General features: G+C 42.8%; 1 protein-coding gene across 3 annotated transcripts in view; it reads right to left on the bottom strand.

Moving 5' to 3' along the window:
• The window catches only part of LOC128698943 (uncharacterized), a 335,492-nt gene extending 320,766 nt beyond the window's left edge, over positions 1–14,726 (bottom strand). For 2 of the 3 annotated variants that reach the window (XM_053791383.2, XM_070096898.1), the window contains exons 1-2: positions 14,426–14,726; positions 3,455–4,611 (exon numbers count right to left, since the gene is read on the bottom strand). The gene's annotated coding sequence lies outside the window, so the exon portion shown is untranslated. Of the gene's footprint in view, positions 1–3,454; positions 4,612–5,246; positions 5,266–14,425 lie in introns of those variants that run through there. The other variant, XM_070096899.1, reaches the window with a different exon arrangement.
• Between the last annotated feature and the right edge of the window lie 1,031 nt (positions 14,727–15,757).

The raw sequence follows: 15,757 nt of genomic DNA on the forward strand, positions 1-15,757 counted from the left end.
GCTGCCAGAAGTACTTATAAACAAGTTTAAGACTTGCTGTTGCAACACCAAGCTGCCAGAAGTACTTATAAACAAGTCTAAGACTGGCTGTTGCAACACCAAGCTGCCAGAAGAGGTTTCAAGTATCCGCACTGCTACCGTCTTCTGATGCAGCTCATTTACACACTTTTGGAACTTCCCTTCAGGTGCAAAAACTTCCGTGGAAACTTTCGCAGATCGCCTGCGATTGCGTAGACGAGGCTCAGAGCCACTGAACAATGTTGGTTATAAGAGGAACGCAACAATCTGTCTTATTCAGGAGAGTCCAACAAGCGTCACGGGCCGTCACGTCTCCTACAGGATTCCCATAGCTATGATCCAAATCGGACCGAAATGTCGTCATAAGCTTCTCTCTCCTATGTGTGGGTTATCTGTGTGTTGTTCCAGTCACGGTACTGTGACTTACTGTGTATTGCTATAGCAACTCTCATCCAGGTGAGTACAAACTGAAAACGCGTCAGTCTTGGCGCTCGGCAGACGGAGGATCAAGCCTCCACTACGTCTTGCTCTAAATTACAGAAGACATATTAGCAAATTAGAGATGATTTTGGTCAGTTTCAGAGGGAAAGAGCTTGAAATAGAGCTCCAAGTGGAGGAATTACTTGAGCTTGGGTGATTTTCCTGAGGAAGAGTCACGTGGGTTTAGCGCTTAGCGTGAATTCAACAACAGTAAAGCAACTCTCCTCCACCAACAGTAGCAATAGTATAGCTCTAGCTCTCGGCCCTTCAAAGTCACTGTCAAATGTACTCGAGTAAGTCGTAATGAGCGACTGTCAACAAAGTCTACGTTCAACTGAGAAGGAATGGAATAGATCACTATAAGAAAACTGGCAGATAGATCACTATAAGAAAACTGGCAGATAGATCACTATAAGAAAACTGGCAGATAGATCACTATAAGAAAACTGACAGATAGATGACTATAAGAAAACTGGCAGATAGATCACTATAAGAAAACTGGCAGATAGATGACTATAAGAAAACTGGCAGATAGATCACTATAAGAAAACTGGCAGATAGATGACTATAAGAAAACTGACAGATAGATCACTATAAGAAAACTGGCAGATAGATGACTATAAGAAAACTGACAGATAGATGACTATAAGAAAACTGACAGATAGATCACTATAAGAAAACTGGCAGATAGATGACTATAAGAAAACTGGCAGATAGATCACTATAAGAAAACTGGCAGATAGATCACTATAAGAAAACTGACAGATAGATCACTATAAGAAAACTGGCAGATAGATCACTATAAGAAAACTGGCAGATAGATGACTATAAGAAAACTGGCAGATAGATCACTATAAGAAAACTGGCAGATAGATGACTATAAGAAAACTGACAGATAGATCACTATAAGAAAACTGACAGATAGATGACTATAAGAAAACTGGCAGATAGATCACTATAAGAAAACTGGCAGATAGATCACTATAAGAAAACTGACAGATAGATCACTATAAGAAAACTGGCAGATAGATCACTATAAGAAAACTGGCAGATAGATCACTATAAGAAAACTGGCAGATAGATCACTATAAGAAAACTGGCAGATAGATGACTATAAGAAAACTGGCAGATAGATCACTATAAGAAAACTGGCAGATAGATCACTATAAGAAAACTGACAGATAGATCACTATAAGAAAACTGGCAGATAGATCACTATAAGAAAACTGGCAGATAGATCACTATAAGAAAACTGGCAGATAGATCACTATAAGAAAACTGGCAGACAGTTCACTGCAGGAAAAAAAAACTCCATGGAGAAGGGGGTTAGTATATATAAGCGCTTTAAAAGAGGCAGGAAGGTCAGGTATCGGGACTAGCTTCCAAAATTTAATGCAAACGGCTCGTTACCCCGCGGTAAATATGTTGGGAGGAGAGGACTCCCTGAGGCTGGCCGAAATGAGTTTTCAAATTGGCCACTAAGAGGGGACAGGGGGTCTTAAACTCCCCTCCTACCCAACCAAACCCTAAAAAAATAAAAATCTGACGCTCGGGCGTGCGTCTATTTCTCGACCATCAAAAAGTCAACAATTATATATTAACTATTTTAGGTTCAATTATTTTCCTTTTTAACTTGTGTGACTGTTGGATATGATGTATGGTACAGCATCGCTACCATATATACACTGAGAGGTGTATCTCGCAGTCTATGTATATATATATATATATATATATATATATATATATATATATATATATATATATATATATATATATATATATATATATATATATATATATATATATATATATATATATATATATATATATATATATATATATATATATATATATATATATATATATATATATGGGGTCGTCCACGAAAGGGTTGGAGAGAGGGGGTAAAGGAGGTTTTGTGGGGGAGGGGCTTGGACTTCCAGCAAGCTTGCGTGAGAGTGTTAGATAGGAGTGAAAGGAGATGAATGGTACTTGGGACCTGACGATCTGTTGGAGTGTGAGCAGGGCAATATTTAGTGAAGGGATTCAGGGAAACCGGTTATTTTCATATAGTCGGACTTGAGTCCTGGAAATGGGAAGTACAATGCCTGCACTTTAAAGGAGGAGTTCGGGATATTGGCAGTTTGGAGGGATATGTTGTGTATCTTTATACGTATATGCTTCTAAACTGTTGTATTCTGAGCACCTCTGTAAAAACAGTGATAATGTGTGAGTGAGGTGAAAGTGTTGAATGATGATGAAAGTATTTTCTTTTTGGGGATTTTCTTTCTTTTTTGGGTCACCCTGCCTCGGTGGGAGACGGCCGACTTGTTGAAAATATATATATATATATATATATATATATATATATATATATATATATATATATCTATACATAGTCCAAGTATTGGACTAACCAATACTTGCGAGAAAGTTTATATAGGTACAATAAGGTAATATGGGAAATTTGAAGCCAGTAGGATGGTACTGTTGTCAGGTTATAAAGGAAAACTTTGCAGAAGAAAAAAAATCAGGCAACTAGTTGAAACTCTTCGGAAATTGCCTAATAAACTAACAACCTGAGGGTTCCCTAGTTCAATTCCCGAAAAGAGTAGGCAGGTTTCCTCGTAGCTGCTGCCCGTGTTCTCCTGGTAGTGGGTTGGGGATACATCTGATACTAGAGTAACTTTATTAGGCACTGGTACACATAAATACAATTATCATACATATATAAATTACCTAGGATCACCCAAAAAAGTCAAGATTTATTTCCACTGTGGACCTTGTATTTCCACTGTGGACCTTGTATTTCCACTGTGGACCTTGTATTTCCACTGTGGACCTTGTATTTCCATTGGTAGTGACTTTCTTTTGTGCCTAGCAATATTTTGAACGTGTAATGAATATTACCTGTGTAATGCAAGAAAAAGCAACAAGGTATTTGAATTAGACTAACCTGGGTCACGAAGGGTGTTTAACTTGCGACGTAGGAAAGCTATGGTGGAGCGAGGTGAACCCAGTATGGGCCAAGAAGCCAGCCTCCTCGCCCTGACGGTCCAGCTTTAACCTCACCGATCAACCCACACTTCTAGCGGGCTTGAGGCGTCGAAGACCTTCTCTTAAAGGATCTCTTAGTAGGCTTCAGGCACCAAGGACTTCCTCCTACAGGATACAGTTTTGATGCATCAACGACCTCCTCCTACAGTTTTTTTTTTTTTTTTAGCTGACTTGAGACTTTAAGGATTTCCTCACCACCCTCCTACAGGTTCTTAAGAGTGGGATTGTTGTCAAGGATTTTCTCCTACAAATACTAGAAAGTTTAACACATCACAAACTTCCTCAGTATGGACTGTCTTAACACGTAACTCTCAGGCAGGAGACGGTAGCTCCCACTTGTTTAGATATTGACACAACAGTCTCGTGCAAGCCAAGTCACTTTTGTCTTGACGCTCTCTGTAGGTACGTAAATCCTACACTTGACGCTCTCTGTAGGTACGTAAATCCTACACTTGACGTTCTCTGTAGGTACGTAAATCCTACACTTGACGCTCTCTGTAGGTACGTAAATCCTACACTTGCACAAAACTTACAGACTTTCCCGGTCGTGCAGTAGTTCACACTTGAGTTGTGGATTCTAACCCGCTTTAGAGTATCACAGAGGATCTTATGTTCTGCTAGGATACGCTGCACCACTTTACTCGGATGAAAATAACATTACCACCTACTTCTTTCCACTTTAAGTGATTGGGGACCCTTACACCACTGGAAATAAAATTCACTTAATGGCTCGATGTTCTTCACAAGTGAAGTGAAAAGGAACCTGATTAACTAACAAATCCCCTATTTAGTCCATCTTCACTCTGTACTTCACGAGAAGTACATACCTCTCAGTGTATATATGCTAAGAGCTTTCTTTCATCCCAGTTTTAGGGATTAAAGCACCTTTGATTGATGATACACAGGTGACACACAGCCTTAATGACCCTCGTGCAGTTCATCGGCTTTAAAAGGAGCAGCATGATATAAGCTGCGTTGACTGGGCGAGTTTCTCACAGCAGCAGCAGCAGCAGCAGCAGCACGGTGTCTGACACGAGCATCTCAACGTCTGCACATCTGAAGGAATGGAACAGTTGTTAGTGAGGGTATAAATAACAGAGAAGCAATGCAGCAAAATTTAATGGAGTTACACTGATAGAGGCTCTCTGTAACAACAATTTCTATGTAACAACATGCTCTATGTAACAACAGGCTCTATGTAACAGAAGGATGGAGAACGTTACAGGAACTATTCTGACAGTCTCTCTGTAACAACATGTTCTATGTGACAACAGGCTCTATGTAATAAGAGGCTCTATGTAACAAAAGGATGGAGAAGATTACAAGAACTATACCGACACAGTGTCTCTGTAACAACAGGCTCTATGTAAGAACAAGCTCTATTTAACAACATGCTCTATGTGACAACAGGCTCTATGTAACAAGAGGCTCTATGTAACAACAGGCTCTATGTAACAACAAGCTCTATGTAACAACATGCTCTATGTGACAACAGGCTCTATATAACAAGAGGCTCTATGTAACAAAAGGATGGAGAACATTACGGGAACTATACCGACACAGTGTCTCTGTAACAACAGGCTCTATGTAACAACAGGCTCTATGTAACAACAGGCTCTATGTAACAAAAGGATGGAGAAGATTACAAGAACTATACTGACACAGTCTCTCTGTAACAAGATGATCATTACTTGTATATTGTAGGGGTATAATTCCAACACATCTCCCTAGGAAGACACAATGATTTCAAGACGTTATCGGCAGTGATACGCTCACGGTAGAGCTTTCTCCAGTTTTGATGTGATGATGAAGCTCAACCCTGAGCGAAACGATGTTCCAATAAAGCTCAACCCTGAGCGAAACGTTGTCCCAGTAAAACTCATCCCTGAGCGAAACTCATCTCGTATACTGAGATCCGTGGTTCGATCCCCGGTACCGGGGGGAACATCAGGACTTGTTTCCTTAAGACACCTGTTGTCCATGTTCACCCATCAGTAAAATAGGTACCTGGGTGTTAGTGGACTGGTGTGGGTCGCATCCCGGGACAAAAATTGACCTAATTTGCCCGAAATGTTCAGCATAATCAGGGATTTTCTGCAACTAAAGAAATAAAGTTTATTATTATTATTATTATTATTATTATTATTATTATTATTATTATTATTATTATTATTTACACAGTCAGGATCATAGGACACTACTGCCTGGTCATCCTCATGTCATCTCTTTCTCTTGTATGGAGTGAAAACCCAACCTACACAGGGGGTGATTTTTTAAATGGTGGTAAAAAAGGGTAACCTTTATATGGTGTGATATTTGACTGTTATATTGTGGTGAACCCTGAGTTCTAACACCACCAACTCTCATCTCTGCCACGAAATTTACGTTTTTTCCTGTAAAACAAAATATCTTCTGTATACTGAGATGTGTGTGTATATCTCAGTATATATACACTGAGAGGTGTGTATCTCTCAGTATATATACACTGAGAGGTGTGTATCTCTCAGTATATATACACTGAGAGGTATGTATCTCTAAGTATATATACACTGAGAGGTGTGTATCTCTCAGTATATATATACTGAGAGGTATGTATCTCTAAGTATATATACACTGAGAGGTATGTATCTCTCAGTATATATACACTGAGAGGTGTGAATCTCTCAGTATATATACACTGAGAGGTGTATATCTCTCAGTATATATATACACTGAGAGGTGTGTATCTCTCAGTATATATACACTGAGAGATGTGTATCTCTCAGTATGTATACACTGAGAGATGTGTATCTTTCAGCATATATACTCTGAGAGGTGTGTATCTCTCAGTATATATACACTGAGAGGTATGTATCTCTCAGTATATATACACTGAGAGGTATGTATCTCTCAGTATATATACACTGAGAGGTGTGTATCTCTCAGTATATATACACTGAGAGGTATGTATCTCTCAGTATATATACAGAGAGAGGTGTGTATATCTCAGTATATATACACAGAGAGGTGTGTATATCTCAGTATATATACACTGAGATGTGTGTATCTCTCAGTATATATACACTGAGAGGTGTGTATATATCAGTATATATACACTGAGAGGTGTGTATATCTCATTATATATACACTGAGAGGTGTGTATATCTCAGTATATATACACTGAGAGGTGTGTATCTCTCAGTATATATACACTGAGAGGTGTGTATCTCTCAGTATATATATACTGAGAGGTATGTATCTCTAAGTATATATACACTGAGAGGTATGTATATCTCTGTATATACAGTGAGAGGTGTGTATATCTCATTATATATACACTGAGAGGTGTGTATCTCTCAGTATATATACACTGAGAGGTGTGTATCTCTCAGTATATATACACTGAGAGGTGTGTATCTCTCAGTATATATACACTGAGAGGTGTGTATCTCTCAGTATATATACACTGAGAGGTGTGTATCTCTCAGTATATATACACTGAGAGGTGTGTATCTGATGGTATATACAGTACACTTAAAATAGCTGAGTATCACAAGGTATATACGATGCACATAACTGGTCATAACAAAACAAACAAAAAAATTAGATAACGGAAGACTGGATATCAGACTGGAAGGAGAGAGTATGGAGGAGGTGAAGGTGTTCAGATATTTGGGAGTGGACGTGTCAGCAGATGGGTCTATGAAGGATGAGGCGAATCATAGAACTGACGAGGGGAAAAAAGGTGAGTGGTGCATTGAGGAGTCTGTGGAGACAAAGAACTTAGTTCTTGGAAGCTAAGAGGGGAATGTATGAGAGTAAAGTTATACCAACGGTCTTGTATGGGTGTGAGGTATGGGTGATGAATGTTGCAACAAGGAGAAGGCTGGAGGCAGTGGAGATGTCATGTCTGAGGGCAATGTGTGGTGTGAATATAATGCAGAGAATCCGTAGTTTGGAGATTAGGAGGAGATGCGGGATTGCCAAAACTATTATCCAGAGGGCTGAGGAGGAGTTGTTGAGATGGTTTGGACATGTAGAGAGGCTGGAACGAAATAGAATGACTTCGAGAGTGTATAAATCTGTAGTGGAGGGAAGGCAGGGTAGGGGTCGGCCTAGGAAAGGTTGGAGGGAGGGGGTAAAGGAGGTTTTGTGTGCGAGGGGCTTGGACTTCCAGCAAGCGTGCGTGAGCGTGTTAGAGAGGAACGAATGGAAACAAATGGCTTTTAGGACTTGACATGCTGGTGGAGTGTGAGCAAGGTAACATTTATGAAGGGATTCATGGAAACCGGTTGACCGGACTTGAGTCCTGGAGATAGGAAGTACAGTGTCTGCACTCTGAAGGAGGGGTGTTAATGTTGCAGTTTTATAACTGTAGTGTGAGTGCGCCTCTGGCGGGAGACAGCCGATGTGTTAATAAAAATAATAATAATAATAATAACTGGTCACTGCAATCCCTTTCTTATACATGAATGTTTGAATGTTATCATTCTTGAGGTGGATTACAAGCTTAATCACCCCAGTCTTGTCGATGGCTTTGAATTATATGTGGCTTAACACACAGCAGTAGCGGCTTTGTCCCACTACGTAGGAACCAGAGTTGACATCCAGGTGTGGGTGAAGACACTGGGAATGTTTCCTAACACATATCACAACTGTACACACTACCGACAAGTGGACTAATAAGACACATGTGCAACACCTGGGTATCTTTGCAAAGCAAACGTTTCACCAGTCAGTGATGTTTACAGTTCATTGCCGAGGACATAGACAGCAGACAGTAGAAGACGAGATAATCAGTCCCTCAGCCTTGACAAGTGTCCAGTCCACGAGCATTGATCAAAACTCTTATTGAACTAAACTGAATTGTATTGCAGTGAATTAATAATAAAAGTGATTTGGCAACATCTTTATAAATGAGTTGCACTAAGTGTTGCAAATATAAGTGATTGATTTAACTCCTGCCGTTGAGAGAGTCAACATCGAACTACAACAAACTGTGATACAATCCCAGCAAATTACAGACTAAAATAATATATTTATATTCCCCTTTCAGCTTATTACATTTTTAATTAAGTTCAGAGTGAATTTCTGATGAGTCGTGTGTTACCTCCTGGCCCCTCACCGCTCCAGTCAAGGTCGTATATATATATATATATCATAACAACGGCCGTCTCTCCTACTATGGTAGGGTAACCCAAAGTAGAAAGCACATTCACCATCGTTCGTTTAATCTCCGACTTGAGAGGAGTGCGCTGACATTACAGTCAGAATACCCCCCCCCCCTGACTGTCAGGAGCTGTGACTCGACTCCTGTAACCGCATATAAGTGAGTAACACCCCCACATCCCTCCTTCAACGCGCATCTCCCGGACTCAAGTCCAGCTAACCGGTTTATCCTGAATTCCTTCGTAAAAGTTACCTGGCTCACACTCTAACAGCACCTGTGCCCACAACAGCATGCTGGGTGCTCAAGCCCCTAAAACTCAAACTTTACATTTCTATTAATTGATGAAAGCACATTAATGTAATTAAATCATTAACATTAATAAAAAACTATGTACACAAAATATGTGATGAGTGAGAGGGCGTCAAGCTATTTAATTAATAACCCTTTCAATCAAAGCTACGAATGTTAATTGTAATTTCACATTATAATTATTATTATTATTATTATTATTATTATCATTATTATTATTATTATTATTCGTATTATTATTGTTTTATTATTATTATTGTTATTATTATTATTATTATTATATCAGTAAGGGAAAAGGCTGAAACCGTCTGGCTGTATATATATATGTATGTATATCAATACCAACACTGCACTAGCCAAGGACTCGAACCCATGCTGCTTTGGCCTGCCTCATGGTGGGCGAAAACACATGACGCCCTAATCCACTGAACCATACGATCCTTAAGTAGCGCATCCAGCGGAACTGGATGTTGTACTCGCTACCCCAGGACACACTGTGGTGTGGATAAGTCTAGACTAACTTCATTCTAGTTCCTGTTTGGTGTACTAGTTCAACGAATACTCCTTGGATCAAGAACTCCTAGTCTCGTAGTCGAGGTCAACTCAATGTTTGCTTTATTCTCATTATTAATATCATTGTTTTGTTAATGTTATAAATGAAAGTATATTATTAAGCTAAATTAACACTTTAAGTAAAAAATGTTTATTGGTGTTTATATATATAAATTACTGGTCACTTAGGTATATGTTTATGTGTTTAATTATAACACTGGTTTTCTATGATCTACCACTACTACCACCACTATCACTACTACCACCACTACCACTACCACCACTACCACTACTACCACCACTACCACTACTACCACCACTACCACTACTACCACCACTACCACTACTACCACCATTACCACCACTATTACCACTACTACTACCACTATTACCACCACTACTACCACTACTACTACCACTATTACCACCACTACTACCACTACTACTACCACTATTACCACCACTACTACCACTACTACCACCTCTACCACTACTACCACCAATATTACCACCACTACTACCACTACTACCACCACTACTACTATCACTATTACCACCACTACTACCATCACTACTACCACTACTGCTACCACTATTACCACCACCACTACTACCATCGCTACCGCAATTACTACCACCACTACTACCACTACTACCACCGCTACTACCACTTCTACCACCACCACCACCACTGCCACCACCATTACCACCACCACGACCACGACCACCACTACCACCACCACAGCCACCACCACTACCACCACTACCACCACCACCACTACCACCACTACCACCACCACCGCTACCACCAGTACCACCACTACCACCACTACCACCACTACCACCACTACCACTACCACCACCACTACCACCACCACTACCACAACCACCACTATCATTAGCACTACCACCACCACCACCAACTCTACTACCAGTACCACTACCACCACCACCACTACCACCACCACCACCATTACCACCACCATTACCACCACCACCACTACTAACACTACGACTACCACCACCACCAACACCACCAAGACTATCATTACCACTAGTGCTCCACCACCAGCACTACCACCACCAAAAGCACTACCACCACCACCATCACTACCACCACCACCACCACTACCACCACCACTACCACAACCACTACCACCACCACTACCACAACCACCACTATCATTAGCACTACCACCACCACCACCACCAACTCTACTACCAGTACCACTACCACCACCACCACTACCACCACCACCACCACTACCACCACCACCACCACCACCACTACCACCACCACCACCACTACCACCACCACCACCACCACCACCACTACCACCACCATAAAAACACCAACTATCCTCCTCACAGCCCCTAAACCCTCTTGCAATAAGGGCGTTACTCCCTGGCGCTGAAAATGGATTAAGTCTAGGAATGACCTAGTTTACCTTCCTACAGTGTTAATAATTGTATTAAGTCAGAAGCCTTGTTGGCAACACTGTTCTCTCTCTCTCACTCTAATAATAACACCAACAATAATAATAATTATTATTAGTAGTAGTATAATAACAGTAATAATAATAATAATAATAATAATAATAATAATAATAATAATAATAATAATAATAATAATAATAATAATAATAACCAGACTGAGGGACTGACCACCTATGTAGACTGAGGGACTGACCACCTATGTAGACTGAGGGACTGACCACCTATGTAGACTGAGGGACTGACCACCTATGTAGACTGAGGGACTGACCACCTATGTAGACTGAGGGACTGACCACCTATGTAGACTGAGGGACTGACCACCTATGTAGACTGAGAGACTGACCACCTATGTAGACTGAAGGACTGACCACCTATGTAGACTGAGGGACTGACACATATGGAGACTGAGGGACTGACCACCTATGTAGACTGAGGGACTGACCACCTATGTAGACTGAGAGACTGACCACCTATGTAGACTGAGAGGACTGACCACCTATGTAGACTGAGGGACTGACTGACCACCTATGTAGACTGAGGGACTGACCACCTATGTAGACTGAGGGACTGACCACCTATGTAGACTGAGGGACTGACCACCTATGTAGACTGAGGGACTGACCACCTATGTAGACTGAGGGACTGACCACCTATGTAGACTGAGGGACTGACCACCTATGTAGACTGAGGGACTGACCACCTATGTAGACTGAGGGACTGACCACCTATGTAGACTGAGGGACTGACCACCTATGTAGACTGAGGGACTGACCACCTATGTAGACTGAGGGACTGACCACCTATGTAGACTGAGGGACTGACCACCTATGTAGACTGAGGGACTGACCACCTATGTAGACTTAGGGACTGTACCTGACCACCTATGTAGACTGAGGGACCACCTATGTAGACTGAGGGACTGACCACCTATGTAGACTGAGGGACTGACCACCTATGTAGACTGAGAGACTGACTGACCACCTATGTAGATGACCACCTATGTAGACTGAGGGACTGACCACCTATGTAGACTGACTGACCACCTATGTAGACTGAGGGACTGACCACCTATGTAGACTGAGGGACTGACCACCTATGTAGACTGAGAGACTGACCACCTATGTAGACTGAGGGACTGACCACCTATGTAGACTGAGGGACTGACCACCTATGTAGACTGAGGGACTGACCACCTATGTAGACTGAGGGACTGACCACCTATGTAGACTGAGAGACTGACCACCTATGTAGACTGAGGGACTGACCACCTATGTAGACTGAGGGACTGACCACCTATGTAGACTGAGGGACTGACCACCTATGTAGACTGAGGGACTGACCACCTATGTAGACTGAGACTGACCACCACCTATGTAGACTATGTAGTAGACTGAGGGACTGACCACCTATGTAGACTGAGGGACTGACCACCTATGTAGACTGAGGGACTGACCACCTATGTAGACTGAGGGACTGACCACCTATGTAGACTGAGGGACTGACCACCTATGTAGACTGAGAGACTGACCACCTATGTAGACTGAGGGACTGACCACCTATGTAGACTGAGGGACTGACCACCTATGTAGACTGAGGGACTGACCACCTATGTAGACTGAGGGACTGACCACCTATGTAGACTGACCACCTATGTAGACTGAGGGACTGAGACTGAGACTGACCACCTATGTAGACTGAGGGACTGACCACCTATGTAGACTGAGCGACTGACCACCTATGTAGACTGAGGGACTGAGAGACTGACCACCTATGTAGACTGAAGGACTGACCACCTATGTAGACTGAGGGACTGACCACCTATGTAGACTGAGGGACTGACCACCTATGTAGACTGAGGACCACCTATGTAGACTGAGGGACTGACCACCTATGTAGACTGAGGGACTGACCACCTATGTAGACTGAGGGACTGACCACCTATGTAGACTGAGGGACTGACCACCTATGTAGACTGAGGGACTGACCACCTATGTAGACTGAGGGACTGACCACCTATGTAGACTGAGGGACTGACCACCTATGTAGACTGAGGGACTGACCACCTATGTAGACTGAGGACTGACCACCTATGTAGACTGAGGGACTGACCACCTATGTAGACTGAGGGACTGACCACCTATGTAGACTGAGGGACTATGTACCACCTATGTAGACTGAGGGACCACCTATGTAGACTGAGAGACTGACCACCTATGTAGACTGAGGGACTGACTGAGGGACTGACCTATGTAGACTGAGGGACTGACCACCTATGTAGACTGAGGGACTGACCACCTATGTAGACTGAGGGACTGACCACCTATGTAGACTGAGGGACTGACCACCTATGTAGACTGAGCGACTGACCACCTATGTAGACTGAGGGAGACTGACCACCTATGTAGACTGAGGGACTGACCACCTATGTAGACTGAGGGACTGACCACCTATGTAGACTGAGGGACTGACCACCTATGTAGACTGAGGGACTGACCACCTATGTAGACTGAGGGACTGACCACCTATGTAGACTGAGGGACTGACCACCTATGTAGACTGAGGGACTGACCACCTATGTAGACTGAGGGACTGACCACCTATGTAGACTGAGGGACTGACCACCTATGTAGACTGAGGGACTGACCACCTATGTAGACTGAGAGACTGACCTGAGGGACTGACCTATGTAGACTGAGGGACTGACCACCTATGTAGACTGAGGGACTGACCACCTATGTAGACTGAGAGACTGACCACCTATGTAGACTGAGAGACTGACCACCTATGTAGACTGAGGGACTGACCACCTATGTAGACTGATGGACTGACCACCTATGTAGACTGAGGGACTGACCACCTATGTAGACTGAGGGACTGACCACCTATGTAGACTGAGGGACTGACCACCTATGTAGACTGAGGGACTGACCACCTATGTAGACTGAGAGACTGACCACCTATGTAGACTGAGGGACTGACCTCCTATGTAGACTGAGAGACTGACCACCTATGTAGACTGAGGGACTGACCACCTATGTAGACTGAGGGACTGACCACCTATGTAGACTGAGAGACTGACCACCTATGTAGACTGAGGGACTGACCACCTATGTAGACTGAGGGACTGACCACCTATGTAGACTGAGGGACTGACCACCTATGTAGACTGAGGGACTGACCACCTATGTAGACTGAGGGACTGACCACCTATGTAGACTGAGGGACTGACCACCTATGTAGACTGAGGGACTGACCACCTATGTAGACTGAGGGACTGACCACCTATGTAGACTGAGGGACTGACCACCTATAAAACTCCCTGGCCACTTCTTGCATTACCTGTTAACGTAACATGAAACATACCTTGTCCATTGATGTGTCGTTCAATCAAGAACGGAGAAGAACGTGTATAAACTGGCGTTTTATACGTGTATGGAACGAGGTGTACGACCGCGCAGGTAACAGAGGTAACACAACGCAGGTGACAGCGCAGGTAACGCAATACGGTAACACAGCGAAGATAACGCAGCGCAGGTAACACAGCACAGGTAACACAGCGCAGGTAACACAGCACAGGTAACACAGCGCAGGTAACACAGCGCAGGTAACACAGCGCAGGTAACACAGCGCAGGTAACACAGCGCAGGTAACACTGCTGGCCGGGGTAGAGCCTGACCAGTTACTGCCACCACCCACTACATTCCCACTCTACCCTACGTTTATTATTATGCTAGTGGGTGGCACTCAGTGGGTGCCACTCATTGGGGTGGCACTTAGAGTGCTGGCACTCAGGGGTGGTACTCAGGGGGTGGCACTCAGGGGGTGGCACTCATTGGGGTGCCACTCACAGCTGCATAGCCCTGCCACTACATTTATTAATAACCTGCATTTTTGGCACCCTAAGTCACATACTTTTATATCATTTCAACGTTCACCGCTAACCTAATATATATATATATATATATATATATATATATATATATATATATATATATATATATATATATATATATATATATATATATATATATATATATATATATATATATATATATATACGATGGTAAGTATAGTACCTACCGTTGGTCACAGTTCGCTGTTAGATTTACCAGTGTAATATTGACCAGTTCTCCACTTAGCTGTATCAGTCACCACTGTGTCTCCTGTGTATCAATCACCACTGTGTCTCCTGTGTATCAATCACCACTGTGTCTCCTGTGTATCAATCACCACTGTGTCTCCTGTGTATCAATCACCACTGTGTCTCCTGTGTATCAATCACCACTGTGTCTCCTGTGTATCAATCACCACTGTGTCTCCTGTGTATCAATCACCACTGTGTCTCCTGTGTATCAATCACCACTGTGTCTCCTGTGTATCAGTCACCACTGTGTCTCCTGTGTATCAGTCACCACTGTGTCTCCTGTGTATCAATCACCACTGTGTCTCCTGTGTATCAATCACCACTGTGTCTCCTGTGTATCAATCACCACTGTGTCTACTGTGTATCAATCACCACTGTGTCTCCTGTGTATCAGTCACCACTGTGTCTCCTGTATATCAATCACCACTGTGTCTCCTGTGTATCAATCACCACTGTGTCTCCTGTGTATCAATCACCACTGTGTCTCCTGTGTATCAATCACCACTGTGTCTCCTGTGTATCAGTCACCACTGTGTCTCCTGTGTATCAGT

This window comes from Cherax quadricarinatus, chromosome 55, assembly GCF_038502225.1.
Source record: "Cherax quadricarinatus isolate ZL_2023a chromosome 55, ASM3850222v1, whole genome shotgun sequence".
NCBI lineage: Eukaryota > Metazoa > Arthropoda > Malacostraca > Decapoda > Parastacidae > Cherax > Cherax quadricarinatus.